The sequence below is a fragment of the Telopea speciosissima genome, chromosome 4, assembly GCF_018873765.1.
Source record: "Telopea speciosissima isolate NSW1024214 ecotype Mountain lineage chromosome 4, Tspe_v1, whole genome shotgun sequence".
In the NCBI taxonomy this organism is placed as follows: Eukaryota; Viridiplantae; Streptophyta; class Magnoliopsida; order Proteales; family Proteaceae; genus Telopea; species Telopea speciosissima.
Window position 1 is genome coordinate 54,601,236 of NC_057919.1, and position 17,379 is coordinate 54,618,614.

General features: G+C 39.2%; 1 pseudogene; it reads right to left on the bottom strand.

The window, feature by feature from the left end:
• Positions 1-608: 608 nt before the first annotated feature.
• Positions 609-8,924, bottom strand: LOC122657732 (annotated as a pseudogene).
• Between the last annotated feature and the right edge of the window lie 8,455 nt (positions 8,925-17,379).

The following is a 17,379-nucleotide window of genomic DNA, read 5'->3' on the forward strand; positions in this document are numbered from 1 at the left end:
ATTGGACAGCAAAACAACGCGATAAAACGTTTATAAAAATACTTATTAAATAATAATAATTTTTTAAAATTTTTTGTAAACACTTTACAAACCACTGAGCTCGGAATTTTTGTCCAACCAAGTTCAAGATTCTCTTTTGAGATATTATCCCTACACGGGAAGTGGATTCCATATTAAGCGTCACTTTCGTCCACATGCAGACACAATGGATCCAACATAGTGATGTATAGCCAGTCATATGTACGCATCAACCTTTTATACAGTAAAGTACACCGTGCCAGTCTACAACGATAAAGACCTTTCAGATTTGGGGACTACACAACTATCTCGAAAATCCATTTGCACTAAACATCTAATAGTAGACTATGTTGGGTTCTCAAATGATCGAGTCCAATACACAACTAAAGTGTACCCGCATCTGTGTTTGAAATCTCAACCCAAAAAACACACAATGCATCGACCATATAAACGGAGAGCCCAATTCCGTCCCTAGTCGCGAACACTTTGAGATCATACCTCTGGATAGACAATCACCCATAAAAGTAAATGCAAATTAATTAAAATATATCATTTATTTGGATTTGATATACCATATCTAACATCTTATTCTAGTCAAAGTAAAACTTGCATGTCTTATTTTACATATTCGATGACACAAAGGTTAATTACAGGGCAAATCACTTGACAACTACGAAACCCAGCTCCCTTGGCAAGGTCTTCAAAATCTTTCTCAGTTCTTTCTTTTCCTCCAGGATTTATCATCATCATTAAATTGTCAATTTGATATCCAGCTCGAGCTATACGGTTAGTTTCGACAGCTTCTGAAAGAACAACATCAACGATGATCACCTTTCCACCTTCTGGTAATGCTTCATAGCAGTTCTTCAAAATTGTCAAGCAATGTGCATCACTCCAGTCATGCAATATCAACTGAAAGTGCGTTCATGTATAAACAAACACATAAATGAATATGTCAGAAAACATAACCTATTTGCTGCTTTTGATGAAAGATCCAAAGACAAATCTGAAACTCACTTTCATAAAAATAGCATCCCCTTTGGGAACACTTTCAAACATGGTACCTCCAACATGCTCCACACCTGTTCATCAAAATGATTAAGTAAATCTGAAGTTATACATCTAAATCCATTGACTGAAAATCAAATAATGCAGCCAAAAAAAAAAAAAATATTACCGGGATGGGATGGTGCTTCTGAAACAACGTAAGGCAAATCAAAGTTAATACCCTTGATTGATGGGTACTTGGAAGTGATCATTTTAAGGGCAACTGCAAATCCACCACCAACATCGACCACTGAATTTAGGCCTTCAAACCCTTTGTATGTTTGAAGAAGTTTGTTCATAGTTATGGTAGTTTGGCCTTTCATTGCCTCATTGAAAAGCACGTTAAATCTAGGGTCCACACCTTGATACTCAAATGCTGTCATTCCAAATGCCTTGTTAAATGGAATTCACCTTCAAGAATGGCCTCTTTCATATGGAACCTACAACAAAAACAAGAATAGTTGAATACGTACAAGGAATTTATCTAATATTCTAATATCTTCAGCAAAATTATTGGCTACCTTGTGATAACTAAAGGCTCCATGAATTAGACCTTGTTAAGCCAAATTTTATGATTTGATAAAATTCATTATGACCTTGGTCACGGTGACCAGAATCACGGTCAACATAAAAGTGTGGGAAAAAGAACTCTATTCGAGAGTGTGGCCTACGCCAGCACTCCCATGAGTCTATCTCTCTCCTTTCCCATATGAAAAGATAACTCTGCCCCTTTGTTTTAAGAGGAGAGAGATAGACACATGGGAGTGTTGGCATAGGCACATTCCCAGACAGGAACCTACTTCCCTAAAAGTATATATTGAAGGAAAAATGTTTCTTGTCTAGGGCGTAGTCTACGCTAGCATCTCTCTCTATCCCTCTCTGTTTGACTAAAAAACAGAAAAAAAATAATATATATATTGGCATTCTTAGAACGAAAGAAAAATACAAATTGACTTATACCCTACCTTCAGCATGGCCATCGGCCAGAGCGTAAGACAAAACAATTTGGCTAAAGGATCCACCTTGGGTAATGTCATCAACAGAGAACCCTGAGTCAAATCAACCGAGAAAAAAAGTCTATATTAAAATGAAATGACCTCTCTACCCCTATTCATTGAATCGATGGGGGCGCTCATTGGCTCTTGCCTACCCGCGTAGTCTCTGCTACCAGACAGGAACCTTTATTGAATTATCTACTTATTTTGTATACTGTTTTTTAGTACTAACTATTTTTTTTTTCTTTTGTTTGCTTCATGTACTACCTAGTTTATTATATACCCTACAATCTGGAGGGAAGAAAATCAACAAGGATTGGAACTTTTCCAATGAAAATATTTTGTGAGATACGGAATAGGGCTTAATGTACCTTTTTGCCCTTTTCTCGGAGCCCATGGCATGAGCAGAAATAGAAAAAAAGAATCAAATTAAACAACAAGCATAAACATAGCTAAACTAAGGGGGATTCATAATTACCAGCCCTGCATGACAACCTTGTAAGGGTATTTATGTAATATCCCTTTATATGTTCTCATATAATCCTACTTGTATTAATGCCCAGGCTGTGAGGGGCAATCTAGTAATTAGCCCATCTGACCTAAACCCTAGTTTTCCTATATATACTAGCTGGAGGCAGCAGTCTGGGTATTCCAAACTAGATACTCAGGGTGTAATGCTTTAAGCAACCTTGTGCTTAAAACCCTAACCCTAACAATCTTAAAGCATTAGAATTTTTGTTTCTCTGCGATCAAGATCGGCTTTGAATTTTTGAATTCACAATTTATTTTTGAGAGATCGGCTCTGTTTGATCGTGGGTTTTTGCAGAATTTTTCTCCTCAATTGAGAGATCGGCTTTGTTAATCGGCTTTGTTGATCGTGGGTTTTGTAGAATTCTGAGGTCGGCTTCAGCTTCGATGTCTTCATTCACCTACAGGATTTCTTAGATCGTCACGATGCTGGGCCCATATGTGTAATTGACTTTGGCCTTGATTGCATTAATTTTTGATTTATCATTCAAAAGAATAGTAGTTTGATTTGATTGATTGAAGGTGAATGAGACAAAAGGAGTTGAAAGTTTGTTTTTAATTAAAAAAAAAAAAAAAAAAAAAAAAGGAAAACAAACGCTGAAGCTTTCGTAGTCTTCGTTTCGTTTTGTCGAAACTTTTTGACAAAAGCTAAAGAAGCTTTATGGTATTGGTGCCTTATTAAAAAAAAAAAAAATCAGCATTGATTTGATCGTTGGCACTTGGCGCAAGCTCTTTACTCAAAGTCGTTTTCAAGGCATTGAATTGACTGTCCTTCATTGAAAAAAAAAAAGGGACACTTTTGATTTAATTTATCAAATCTTTTTGGGTTCGCCATTATCTACGAGCAGCCAACATCGCGCTAGCACCTGCATTAGCGTGTACATTACAAGTGTCGATACACGCCTGTCGCGATCTTTTCCTCCTTCATCTAAATCCAGGGTTCTCCATCTCAGTGTGACTGTTCCTTGAGCATTTATTTTTTTATTTGATCTTTTGTTTGGGCATATAGACAAATCACTTAATATGGAGAAACACGCTGTTCCAATTGAGATGATCAAATTGGAAAGCTTTAGTGGCTCTGAGTTCAGTTCTTGGAAAAGGAGGACTCAGTTTGGACTGAAGTACCTCAATATTTTCTACACTGTAGTAAATAAATTTTCTGATTGTATGGACCTAACTGAAGCCCAATGGATAAGTGACGAAGACTTTTGCAAAGACTACCTATTGAATCGCTTGTCGAATAGGTGGCAGAGACCTATAGTAAATATGAGCGCAAAAGAGATTTGGGAAAACCTAGAAGCCCAATTCAAAAAGGAGGAGGACCTATCAAAAACTCATTTGGTTGACAAGTTTATGGACTTCAAGTTTCAAGAAGATAAGGAGATACTTCCACAAGTAACAGACTTTGAGAACTTGAGAACAAAATTGAACCAAGAAAACATCCCCGTTGTTGATGCATTCTTAGTGGGTGCAATTATCTTTAAGTTACCCTCTACCTGGCATTCCTTTAAAACTGAGATGCACAGAAAGAAAACACAAGTGGGGCTGGATGATCTCAAACGGTTCATTAGAATCGAAGATGAGAACAGAGCCAGGAATAACTTGGAGATGGTGAAACAACAACAGGCATCTGCCAATTTGGTTTCACAACCCAAGAAATATCCTAGGCAGTCCAAGCCACCTAAGAAAGAACCCCAACAGTTGGAGGCCAAAAAGCCTAGTTTTAAAAAGAGGGGCAAGTGCCGCAATTGTGGAAAGTGGGGTCACTATGCATCTGAGTGTAGGGGTCCTAAGAAAGGGAACACCGACATACCACAGAAGGAAGTTCACATGCTAGTGGACAAGACTGAGCCTACTAACTTTGTTGCCATGATTGGCAAGGGTAAGGGGTTGGCCAAGACATCTTGATTGGTGGTTAGACTCGGAGCGACTTGTCATGTTTGCAATAGCAAGGACCCGCTCACCGATGTTGTTTAAGTAGCAGAGACTGTCATTGTTGCAAATGGAGACGTCGTGGAAGTGGCTCAACAAGGGACAACGAACCTGGTTCTCTCATCAGGTAAAATATTAACTTTGAAAAATGTTAAAATCTTTCCTGGTTTTGAAAAGAATTTAATTTCCATTGGAATTTTGCTTGATCTTTGGCATGTCTATTACTTTTAGTAGTGGTAGAGTAACATTGTCGTTAACTCCTTTTATTTTGGATGTGCTTATAATTTGAATGGTATGTTTAGGTTGAGTTTAGCTAATGAGACAATAAACCAGGTTAACCATAATTTACTTGATCCCAAAATACTACATTGTAGGTTAGGACATGTGAACTATAGGAAAATGCTCAAACTAGCTAAAACTCATAATTTACCATTAGACACTTCAATTAGATTTAACAGATGTGAAGTGTGTGCTCAAACTAAAATAACTAGAAAACCGTCAGACCGGTTTCTAGGAGCACTCAACTTCTTGAACTTATACATTCCGACATTTGTGACTTTAAAAGCTACACAACTAGAGGAGGTCGGAAGTATTTGATAACATTTATAGACGATTTTTCTAGATATTGTCATTTATACCTGTTAAAATCTAAAGATGAAGCTTTTGAAAAATTTAAAATTTTCAAGAATAGGGTAGAAAATCAGTTGAACTTGAAAATTAAAAGATTTAGAAGTGATAGGGGAGGAGAATACAAATTGTGAGTTCAAAGAATTCGTGCCTCTCGAGCATAATCCTTGAAACTCCGCTCCTTACTCACCTCAATCAAATGGCATATGAAAGAAAGAACAGGACGTTAACGAGAGATGTTAAACTCCATGTTATTGACAATTGGTATGCCCTCTTGCTATTGGGGAGAAGCGTGTTGATCGCAAATCACATTCTAAATAGACTACCACATTCAAAACCGACTTCTACACCTTATGAACTATGGCATAATCATCCTCGTAGATATGACACTCTTAAGGTTTAGGGCTGTGTAGCTTATGTTAGGATACAAGACCCTAGGAGACCTAAGGTGGGAACTAGAACAAACACTTGTGTATATCTTGGTTGTGCAGAAGACAGTGCTGCAGACCGGTTTTTGGATCTATCAACCAATGTGGTGATAGAATCTAGGGATGCTATATTCTTTGAGGATAAATTCCTTAGAGATAAAGGCCTGACCTTGCCTGGTTTGACTGAAGTGGTTACAGAATCACCTTTGGAATCTGAACCAATTGTTTCTGACACTACTCCCACAATGCTCCTTGAATCAGAATCTAGAAGAGTATCTACTAGAGATCGAGTACCCAAGAATTTTGGTGAGGATTTTGTGACCTACCATTTAGAGGCTGATCCATCCACCTATAAGGAAGCGATGAGATCTAGGGACTCCCTATTATGAAAAGAAGCCATTGATGAGGAAATGAGCTCTTTAATGCAGAATGAGACCTGGCACCTTGTTGATCTGCCTAAAGGGGCCAAGACAATAGGGTGTAAGTGGGTACTGAAGAAGAAACTTAATCTGGATGGGTCTATAGCCAGGTATAAAGCACGATTAGTAGCTAAGGGCTATAAACAGGTGAGAGGGATAGATTATTTTGACATCTACTCTCCGTCGCCATTTGGCAACAATAAGGATTCTTCTTGCCATAGCATCTATTGAGCACTATGTTGTGCATCAAATGGATGTAAAAATGGCTTTCCTTAATGGAGACCTAACAGAAGAAATCTACATGAACCAACCTGAAGGGTTTGTCATGGAAGGTTCTGAAAAAAGAGTTTGTAAATTAAACAAATCTCTCTATGGTCTTAAACAAGCACCTAAATTGTGGCATGAGAAGTTTGACAAGACAAGAAAGAGCTTTGGTTTTCAAACCAAGAACTCGGATAAATGCCTTTATTTTTTGTCCTGAGTCAAACAAGGTCGCGATTATTTGCTTGTATGTAGACGACATGTTGATTCTAGGTTCGATCTCTCTGTAGTGAGTGACATTAAAGAAACCTTGTCTAAAGAATTCAACATGAAAGATCTTGGTGTGATAGACACCATTCTTGGAATGAGAGTAAGCTTCAGTGAGCAAGGGATCACCCTTAATCGGACTCATTACATTGAGAAGCTACTTTCTAGTTGGAGATACGGTGATTGTAAACCGATTGAGACACCCTATGACTACAACAAACGGTTGAAACCTAACACAGTGACACCGTGAATCAGTTAGATTATTCTAAACGATTGGTAGTCTCATGTATGCAATGAGTTGCACTAGGCCAGACATAGCCTTTACGGTAGGCATGCTTTGAGTCGTTTCACTAGTAATCCTGAAAGAGCATTGGGATGCCCTATCGAGGCTGATGAGATACCTTAAGGGTACTCAAGGTTATGCTTTATGTTATAATGGACATCCTCCAACTTTGGAAGGATATTCTGATGCATCTTGGTGCTCAGATTTGGGAGACAACAGATCCACCGTGGTTATGTATTTACACTAGGAGGAGCAGCTATAGCATGGAAATCCAAAAGACAGACTAGTATTGCTCTGTCATCTATGGAATCGGAACTTTATGCTCTAGCTTCTGCGGGAGATGAAGCAGAGTGGATAAAGGATCTGATTATGGATATTCCATTGAGGAGTTTTAAGTTAAACTCTATATCTATATTCTGTGATAATCAAGCAACAAAGACGATTGTGAATAACTCACTCTTTAATGGTAAGAGGAGACACATCAGGCTGAAACAGGCCATGCTGAATTATAGAACAGAACAAGGGATTATCACTTTGATTGATGTGAGATCGAAGGATAATACGGCAGATGCCCTTACAAAGGGATTGAACAAAGATCGAACATTCAAAACTACAGGGGAGATGGGGTTAAAGACCATTTAGTCAGGTCTTAACCTAACCCGATATTATTTTGAATTATTCGAATCTCATCTAGCCTTGGTAAGCATTCGGGACAGTTTACATGTTTCAGATAACTTAGTTAGGTTACTAAGTATGGGGGTTTGTGAAACCATTCCAAACTTGATGGGGTAGCAAATTTTCATGTGAAGTCTCCTTACTTTGTTATTCCACAAAGGAATATGGAAAATGTCTGATATGTTTCAATGATATTGTGCTAGTCTTTATGTCATTCCAAATTTGATGACATGTCTTTCATAGTATGGTGTACCATTCCAAATTTGATGATACAACATAAATCTATGACTAATATAACGAATACAGTATTCCAAATGGAAACATGGTATGGTCCTTATGATAGAGACTATATAGGATCGAGTTCTTGTAAAGAAACTTGATGATGATGCTTATTGTTTTTTGATTTACCTTCAGCCATATATGAAATGTACTAAGTTCTTATTGTTGAACTAGATACTATTGTGCAAATGATTGAATTCATAATATCTTATGAAATTCATATTTGACAAATTACAGAGAATGGCGAAGATGGAGGAGAACGGTTGAATCTGGATCTCGATGAGGATGACTTACTTGATGAGTAAAGTCACATGGATTGCAAGGACTTTTTCTTTTGATTATTTCTTTTGGTTTAGCCACTTGCATGTGGAACTTCGGATTTATTGTTGGGTTTAATTTTGAACTAAAACCCTAGTTTTATTTCTTGAAGTCTACTTATTTCTTATTTGATTTATTGGATTATTGATATTCAATTTATATTGATTCAATTACTGATTGAACAATGGTTCCTATACATGTGTAATGGATATATGTAGAACATAGGAGGAGATTGTAAGGGTATTTATGTAATATCCCTTTATATGTTCTCATATAATCCTACTTGTATTAATGCCCAGGCTGTGAGGGGCAATCTAGTAATTAGCCCATCTGACCTAAACCCTAGTTTTCCTATATATACTAGCTGGAGGCAGCAGTCTGGGTATTCCAAACTAGATACTCAGGGTGTAATGCTTTAAGCAACTTTGTGCTTAAACCCTAAACCCTAACAGACCTTGTCTTGATGCATAAGCATCAACATATCCAACGATCCCATCTCTTCATTTTTAAGGAATAGCTTGCAGATCGGGGTCTGCCCATAGAGCTTCTCAATCCGGCCATCCTCATGTCTCTTCAGTGAACAAGTGAGAACTGAATAACTGGCTAAGAGTCGAAGGGCACGATCAATCATAACGGGGGCATCTGGGTTTTGTGTGGCAAGCTGAGAAGCAATCTCAGAAGGTGAGACTTCTGCTCCTGGACCAGCTTTAGTGATGATCTCGAGAATTCCGAGCTTGACAACCCATCTCAAAACCATGGGAAGGACTGAAGAGCTTGCCAATTGCATTGCATATAAACAAGCTTCCTCATCCTCATATTGCTGCTGGTGCTGCTGGTGCTGTTCCATGGTGGCTTTGGTCTGGTTCTAGTTTGAATGCATGGGGTCTGTTTCTTAGGACTTGGGATTCTGTGTTAAGAGAGATGTGGAGTTCAATTCATAATAAAGAGCTCACCTACCTAAAAAACAAAAAAGAATTGATCCCCAGTGGCATTAATTAACCACGTTGATGACGAGGATGATGAGGCGTACATGATATTCACAGATTCCCTTTTGGGAGATTATTTTTTGGTAAATTATCGTGACAGCTTAAGAGATCTTTCTGTTTTATATACAATTTGTTTATATATACTCCCTTGACAAGAACATCCTACCTTGTGATACAATTTAATGAGGATTATGAGGCCTGCTCATGGGTCACATCCCTTCACCTACTTGTTTATGGACGATTGAGATAAAAGAAATATAGCGAGCGAGATGAACAGACAGTTTTTAAATTAAGTGACACCTTAGTTAGAGCTAAGATGAGACTTTTTCTATGGTCGAACACAAAGAATCCATATCTCAGTGTAGCCTACTTAGAGCTGAGTGTGAGACTTTAGGGGGGCGTCATGGAGGTGATTGGACTGAAAGACTCAGGTCAGACGCTTGATAGTGTGACTGGACCTAGATTCGCACGGTGTTCTTTTATATTCTATGAGTGACATGCCCATCTCAGTAGGAGAAGCACCATAGCATATATTTCATATTGTATGTGCTTTGTTAGGACCGTTTGTGAGAGTGACTAAATGGATCTCTACTTGGTTACTGTGTGAGCTACATGGATCAAACTGAGTTGATCCTATGGATAGCCTCTACCTGAGACCATGGCATGAAGAGGACAACCAATGATGCTACTTTGAGGTGTTCCTTAGGATCATGGATGATGTGGTCCAATGAGACACGATTGGGAAAGCTGCTGGAAATAGTCGGATTGACATGTGGGGCATAGGGAAAACTATTTGGAATTACACCTTTGTTGTGTGGCTCATTGCCCGGGTGACTTGTCGTATTTCTGTGTTGACTTAGTCATGAGCACAATACATGTTTTGGGGTCAGCACTACTTATCATGAGGGATTGAGAGCACTGGATCCAATGTAATTGGATTGTTTAGGGTATCCTAGATAGTTTATAAGTGATGTGCTATGTTGGTTAGTGGAAGTTTGATATAGTACTCCTACCTTTGTTCTTTCTTGTTAGGTCGCACGCTTCATTTCTTGTATGAGGAGATACACCACAGAGTAGAGATTTGATTGGATGATTGAGATGATGTGTCCTGTGTGGGCGAGTGGGAGATGTTAAACAATATGGGTCTGGTCCCATGGGTGCCTACTTGGGGCAGCCGTGGCACCCATAGACTCACTAGGGTTAGAGGAGTGGGGCCACATGGTGGTCCCTCCACTTATATATAACGAGTAAGAGGAAGGCTACACACAAGAAGAGATTGCCGCAACCTCTCTCTTTCCCCGTCTCACATTCTCCCTCCCTCACTCTTTGGCGCTCGTTGCTCTCTCTCTCTTGGTCTGATCACGCCTTTGAGTGTGTGTATCGATAGGGATTCCATCACATTCCCTTAGACTTGAAGTGTGAGATCTCCATTGGAGAAAAAGAGTTCGTGAGTTGCGAAGGTTACGTTGTCAGAATTCGTGCGGATGCGTAGAGCAACTGGATCCTTTCGCTATGTGGAAATCAACATCGAGTTAAAACCCTACTCCATGTTGTTTCCTTTTAATATAATCCCAGGGAATGAGCAGAAATATAAAAGAAAGAATCAAATTAAACAGCAAGCATAAACATAGCTAAACTAACGGGGATTCATATTTACTAGCCCTGGATGAGGACCTTGTCTTGATGCATAAGCAGCAACATATCCAACGATCCCATCTCTTCGTTTTTAAGGAATAGCTTGCAGATCGGGGTCTGCCCATAGAGCCTCCCAATCCAGCCATCCTCATGTCTCTTCAATGAACAAGTGACAACAGAATAACTGGATAGGAGTCGAAGGGCACGATCAATCATAACGGGGGCATCTGGGTTTTGTGTGGCAAGATGAGAAGCAATCTCAGAAGGTGAGACTTCTGCTCCTGGACCAGCTTTAGTGATGATCTCGAGAATTTTGAGCTCGACAACCCATCTCAAAACCATGGGAAGGACTGAAGTGCTTGCCAATTGCATTGCATATAAATAAGCTTCCTCATCCTCATATTGCTGCTGCTGCTCCATGGTGGCTTTGGTCTGGTTCTAATTTGAATGCATGGAGTCTGTTTCTTAGGACTTGGGATTCTGTGTTGAGAGAGATGTGGAGTTCAATTCATAGTAAAGAGCTCACCTACTTAAAAAATAAAAAGAACGGATATCCCCGGTGGCATTAACCACGCTGATGGTTTTGTTTCACTACTCAAACAAGCAAAGAAGCATGAGGCTTGGCATTGCAGATTTTTTTGAAGGACAGAGCGTGGATCTTCAACTTCTTGCATAAGAACTCAAAATGTCCAGTGGGTAGCCCTTTTGTAATTATGTTGGAAAGTTGATCCCTTGTGGAGATGAATTGAACAGATTACTAATGGTTGACAATCTTATCTCGCACAAAATAAAAGTCAATTTCAACATACTTGGTACAAGCATGGAAGACGGGATTTACAGATAGATATGTTGCACCAATATTGTTGCACCACATGATTAGAGGTCACTAGAGAATGAGGCCGAGTTCTTGAAAGAGTAACTGTAGCTTGACAAGAACATACATCCTACTTTTTGGTATAATTTGTTGGGCCTACGGGCCTGTCTAGTCATTTAGGAAGTTGTTTTAAGTTGTGGGGGCAACTTGGTAAATTACCATGGTTGCTCCCCTTTCCCCTAGACTCTTTAATCAAAACCAAAAAGAGGAAAAAGAAGCAGTGGCTCGACACCAAGGAAATAGAGAGAAAACAGAATTTTCATAGGTAAGAAGGATTCTGCATAGTTACGACCAAACCGGCGATCTGAGGTCGTTTGTGCTCCGATTGAGCTGAAATTTGGACAGCAAATTCGTAACTTCATGCTCTACATTCTGAACGGTTTGAATCGTGTTTTGAGCACTCTGTACCTGATTTCGTGTTTTTTGTGGGTCGTAACATGGATAGTCTGGGGATGTGATCAATCAAAATTTCCTGAAAACCCATAGTTGGGTTGGGGAACAAAATTATACTGGGGTAGTGCAAAGTTGTTCTCTAACTCACTACTTTTGGCTGCCCTAGCCTGTTTAAACCTTTCCCCCAAAGTCATATGTGCCTTAGCATGGTTCCACCTTTCCCCCAAAGTCATAGGTGGAAGTGTATCTCCCATTATTCCTAACCACCTATCCAAAATTGAGGTCTCCCTAAAAAAAAAAAAATTTTCTTCTTCTTTTTTTTTTTTCTTTCAAACAAAAGAAAGGAAAATCACAAGAAACACGAGGGAATTAATAGGCAGTTGGTGCATTGCCTTCAACGATTGAAACAATGGTTCCAAAGCTGTAAGGTTGCCATATAGATTGACAGCAAGGGAACCTGTATAGTCTTCAAAAGCCACCTACGTGCGACTCCAAGTAGATTCTAATGTAGGGTGGAGGACTACTATATGTTTTTGTCTCCAAAAGCACTCACGATGTCGCTTTCCTATTATCAAGAGTGGTCACCTCCAAAGATAAGTCACATGCCATTCCACCCAACCAATTCAAGATGCAGCATCATAGGTAACTTAATCCTATGAGGGACACCAAAAGTGGTCGGGTTTGGGCATATAAAAAACTTTAGATTGAGTGCACATTCCTTGCAACAGAAGAGAAACAAAGATGAGGTTTTCTCTCTTTTTTTTTTTATAGAAAAATAAAGAAGAAAAGGAATAAAATAAAGCACTCCGAATTACTTAAAAATAAGAAAACAAAGTGGACAATAATGCATGATGATAATAGTAACTAAAAAAAATAAAGTCCTAAAAGCATGATTGAATTAGAGAGATAGAGAATGAGAATGAATATAAAAATAATGGAGCATGAAAATTCCTAACAGAATGGAGGGATTAATGGAGATGATAATACTAATAAAATAAAACTAATAGAAGAAGAAAGAGGTAGAGAATAAGAAGAAGAAATTAGAAACTAGAAGAATTAAGAGATTAAGAAGAAGAAGAACATAAAAATAAGAAATTGATACTCCCTTCTACCAAAGTTGAAAGTGCATGAACTAATTAGGCTTTGCATGAATATAGTTGAAGAAGCTTGAACACTTGAACAATCCTTGCATGGCTTCCTCTTCCAAGTCTCTAATTCTTCTCACTAGAATTAGAAGCCTAGACTAGAAAGCTTTAAAACTAAATTAGAACTAAATTTTTACAACCATAGTGAAGATATAAAATTAAAGCATGAATAAAAAATATTACAACCATGGAATTGAAATCATAAAATCAAACTAAAACTTAAAAAGCCAAAAATTAGAAGGAGAAAAGAAGAAATTTCATTAATAAATTGCACAAGTTACAAGCCCCAACCCTAGGGGTATATATAGGAGAAGAAGGAGAAGAGGAGAGGAGAGAGCCCACGGTTTTGGGAGCTCTTCTACTTCTAAAACCGTGGAGGGTGGTTAGGTGGGAGAAATAAAATAAAAAAAATAAAAAAAAATAAGATAAAAGATAAGAGAAAAGAGATAGAGAGAATGGGAAAATCTAATCAGAGAAGGGGGATATTCGATGGAGGGAAGTAGAATTAAAGAGGGGGAGAGATTTTAGGAGAGAGGGAAGAAAATGAGGAGGAGATAAAATAGAAAAGAATAAAAAAATAAAGATATGGGAGAGGTTAGGCACGTAGAAGGGAGTTAGGGATATGCGAGTTAGTTAGGGATTAGAGGTGGGAAGGTGAGGTGGCATAAGAGAAAAGAAAAGAATTTAGTGGAGGGAATAGGATTTAAGAGAGGAACGTGAGAGAGATGGGTGTGTGTGAGATGAGAGACCATGAGTGGGAATTGAGATGGAAGAGAGAAAAAATAGGAGAGAGGTGGTGAGAGCCGTGAGTGGGATGCAATTGTGAGAGATAGATTAGGAAAGAGGGAGAGAGAGGCCGTGAGTGGGAATTGAGATGGAAGAGAGAGAAAAAAAATAGGAGAGAAGTGGATAGAAACGTGAGTGGGATGGAATTTTTTTTTTTTCCCTATCTCTCCTACTCTTTCTCCTTTCTTTCTTGCGCAAATCCCATCTTGGCCGATCCTTGCTTGCAGCCCACTAAACTTCTAATTTGAATATGAAATTCCTCCTTTGTCCTTGGTTGCTTCAGTGAGAATTATTCCCATCCTACCCTTGGTCACATGTGAGCAGGTGTAGGTCTCATGTGGCTTTTCTCTCTCCTCCAATAGTGGAAAAATGCAAAAAGAGGGTACATGCTTGAGAGGATCTCAACCCTTGATCATAATTGTCTTCCTTGATGCCAAATATAACTATCCAAAAATGCAGACTGGCCCGGGCATGCATTTCAGCTCATTTCATGCCCATTATTCTTTTACGGCCAGAAAATGATAATTGCTCATGTGATGGCCTAAACGAATGCATACTTGAATTCCGTCACGTCCATCTAGCCTAAATTTTAGCTCTGAACACAACCATGGAAAAACATTGGGCAACTTTACGTGTGAATTTGGAGATTCAGCTCTCGATAGCATAAAATGATAAAAAAGACCTAAAACCTGAAAAACACAGAAAAATATCCGAGTAGCTCTATAAAATGTGAGTAAAATGCATGCTTATGACCAAGATTTAATATTTCGCGATATATCGGTATCTCAGGCCTACCGAGATATCCGAAATATCGTGAAATATTTTTGAAATATTGCATTTTTTCTGCAATATTTTGGGGGTCCATCTCGGGGGTTATTTGGTCATATCTAGGCCTGAAACTTCATGGACACCCTTATTTAATATAAATAAACACATTTAAACCATAAAATTACAAAAACATGAATTGAAATTGGTGTTTTGGGTTTGCACCCTTGATTGACATACGGTCGCCGACCCTAATGTATAAATCTTGGTTAAATACACATTGGTTAGGCAGTTAAAGTCTTAAAGACATAAAAGAAATGTAAACAAAATAATTAAAACTCATAAGACATAATTCATAATCATACTCTCATAAACTCCATAATACATTAATAGTCAATAACTCAAAAGTCAAAACTCAATAGCTCAAATGCTTAAAGCCTTAAAGGCAATACAGAAAGTGTCAAAGTCACAACTTCACAAGTTCAAAAATTACAACTTATAAGTTACAAGTGCTAATAATAGTTGTTGTGCCTCCTTGGATCAATCCCACTCATACCCCGCTGGAGTCGACATCTATTGTTCTCTGTTTGAAGGACATATGTGGACCACGATATAGAATCGGAGAAGAAACGAGTGTAGTCATCCACAAGTGTCATGTAAATGGAGTCATCAACATACTGTAGGTATCCAATCCTAGGATATAAACTAGGGTTACCAATCGATCCAATCCGTGAAGAAGATGATCCACTGTGATATGATGTCGGCGTCGGCGCAAGAGGCGTTGGCATTGGCTGCATGTATGGCTGGTGAGGTTGGTAGCTAGTCCCGCTACGGTATGCAAAGATGTCATCTACAAAAGATGATCCAGTATGTCCCTGGGACTGGGACTGGGACTGGTAGTCATAGTCCCCTACCCCAATAAACTGCCCATATGATGATGATCCATATCCATATCCATATCCACCGTAAGGTTGTGATGCACCATAATCTGATGCCAATGGAGTGGTATGTGCGTCAAAAGATGGGGCACACCAATGTCCAGTCGGTCCTCCCTCCCTATCACCCATACGCAAACCACCAACACAGCTAGATAGATCATCAATGTCCATGTGATCAGGTTGCAACTGTGTTTGTCGACCCCTACGCTTCCTGCTGTATGGTTGTAGGGGGCATCCTAAGGGTGGGGGTGCGGGGGCACATGCTCCGTGGTCCGTATCTTGTGTGGCATGATCAAACTGTGTCTCTTCAGTGAATTGGAGTGGCTCTACAGGCGCCGTATCCTGGCCTACCACATAACTCTCTCGCATGCCGTCAAATTCTTCACCAGCATCACCACCACCAGCATCACCATCACCACCACCATCATCATTTGGGGACTTAGACCAGTCTTCATCATCAGCAACATTGCCACCAGTGGACTAGAATGGTATGGGTGAGGCTTCCCGTGCATGTATTTGACCCTCGTCAGCCATATACTCATCCACATCAGCACCAATCTCAGAAGCTATCATGGGGTCAGGCCTACCTCCCTCCTCATCCAACACTGGCTCACCTCTATCCCTCACCCAATTCACAATAGGGTCCTCATCGTCTGAGTCAACTTGAAAGATGCCAGCAAGATCAATAGTGCTCCTCTTTCCCTCATGTCCCATGCGTATGTGTTGCAGTTTCAGCCTCAAATTGTAGTGCACATACACCATGTCAGATAAACGTTGAGACCCCAATCTGCTGTGCCTCTTGGAGTGGATGAGTGCAAAGGTACTCCAGTTCCTCTCACAACCAGATGCAGAACATGTTTGGGCAAGGACTTTAATTGCTATTCTTCTTAAGTTCTCAGTTGATTCCCCATACAACACCCACCATTCAGCTGCATTACAAGCTTACAACAAAAAAGACATGTGTCAAATGTTGTTTTAACTTTCAAATTTCAATACATATGTAATTTAAAACTTAAAAGAATTACCAGCATCACCACATGCTCTGTCTTGTATCGTAGCCTCAGTTCCAAAACTTCCCAATGCATCCCTAAATACCTTGATCTACACCTATGTGAAAAATTAGTAAGTACTTCTTCACTACTTGTTTGAAAGCATCAATAAGTTGAGTTTCCAAATGAATTGTAAGACTCACCTCATTGTTATAAATTGCTTGTAGTGCACCATCTGGCTCCAACTTCTTCACTACTTGTTTCACAGCATCAATAAGTTGAGTTTTCAACCCAAGCCTATTGTTATATTGATACTTAGGGTTCAGTAGTATGCTAAAATATGACATATAGAATAGAGGTATTGTCAAATGCATAGGTAATTAGTAAATAATAATACTATGAATTAGTAAACATAAAATAAATTTACTCACCAGCCTTATGCAGTGGATGCATAAGTTGATTCTCCCAGCGAGCATTGATGATATCTAAGAAGTGTTTGCTACTGCGAGGAGCCACATTGTAGACACTATCTTTCATCAAGTCTATTGCAGCATATAGGACTGGCATGGTTGGGCCCTTCAGAGCAGAGTCAGCAACATGTAGAACTTTAACTACTGGCTCCAAAACTTTCACCACTTTACTTAGTTTGGTCCAGAAGTCCTCAGATGACATCGTTGTTTGTACTTCCCTCCCACTTGCAGGTCTTGGAACCCTTCCATCCAAACCACTCCTCAGAAGCAAACATACTTCTCAGCCTGGCCTTCTTTGTCTCAATGCTTTTGAGGGCAATG